This window comes from Otolemur garnettii, unplaced genomic scaffold (assembly GCF_000181295.1).
Source record: "Otolemur garnettii isolate 467f Iridium unplaced genomic scaffold, OtoGar3 scaffold00011, whole genome shotgun sequence".
NCBI lineage: Eukaryota > Metazoa > Chordata > Mammalia > Primates > Galagidae > Otolemur > Otolemur garnettii.
The window spans coordinates 4,281,843-4,282,945 of record NW_003852406.1 but is presented as its reverse complement, the minus strand read 5'-3'; the positions used below and the strand labels follow the sequence as shown (position 1 = coordinate 4,282,945).

General features: G+C 38.3%; 1 protein-coding gene across 2 annotated transcripts in view; it reads left to right on the top strand.

Moving 5' to 3' along the window:
• DMXL2 (Dmx like 2) overlaps window positions 1–1,103 on the top strand; it is a 163,909-nt gene that overhangs the window by 121,035 nt on the left and 41,771 nt on the right. The gene's annotated exons all lie outside the window — the stretch shown is intronic.

Sequence of the window (1,103 nt, the reverse complement as noted above, 5' to 3'; positions counted from 1 at the left end):
CCACAACGCCCGGCTATTTTTTGGTTGCAGCCGTCATTGTTGTTTGGCGAGTCCAGGCTGGGGATTCGAACCCGCCACCTTAGATGTATGTGGCTGGCGCCTTAGCCAGTTGAGCTACAGGCGCCGAGCCCAGATTTCTTAAAGATAGTTTTTAGGAAGTAGTTTTCTATTTTTTTCCATTTAGAAAAATTTCAATTTTGTTTATTAGTGGAAACTGAAAGTTCTTGGATGGTGCAGTTACCCTTTACTGAGCACCTACTGTGTAACATGTTTGGTGCCAACTGCTTTTCATAAATCATTTCATAAAATCTTATCAAGCCCAGATTATCATCTCCTTATTACACATGATGGAACTAAGACTTAAGAGAGGTTAAGTAATCAGCTTAAACTCCAGTCATTTCTAAATGTTAGATTTAGTTTGTGCTATTTTTATCTATCAGGGTTAGGAAAGTGGAATTCTTATTCATATTTTACTTTTAGCCTATTGAAATTCCCTGGAGTACAATCAGTGGTGTTATAATTGTGAAGCAGGCATCTGTTTCTCCCAAGGATGCAGAGACTCTTCCACCACTGTAGCTGGTCTTCTACCACTGTAGTTTCTAAATTTTAGTGTCAGAAGAATCACCTGGCAGACTTATTTAAAATGCATATTCCTCATCCCTGCTCAGAGGTTTTAATTTCTTAGGTTGGTGGTAGCCCTGAGGCTTATCTTAACTAACAACCTGTGATTCTAGTGTACCTTGTTCGTAGGTCACAGTTTGAGATATGAATATAAAAGTGTCATTTTTCTGCTACATGAAAGCAGCCAGCAAGATACCAGCATTTCCGTTCTCAAAATAGGCACAAATGTAAGAAGGAACTCTTTCCCACACCAAGAAATGTAGTTTCTGGTGTGTAGGGAAGGTTAATTGCTGTAGCATATAGATAATACAGTATCTACCTTGAGAATATTTTAAATAATTGTTTTTAATTGTTAGAATTCATTGACAGTATAAAGAGTTAGGTTAGAATTCATCGAGAGTGCAAAGAGTTAGGTTACGCTGATTGCATTTGTTAGGTAAAGTCCCTCTTATAATTATGTCCTGCTCCCAGGAGGTGTGCCA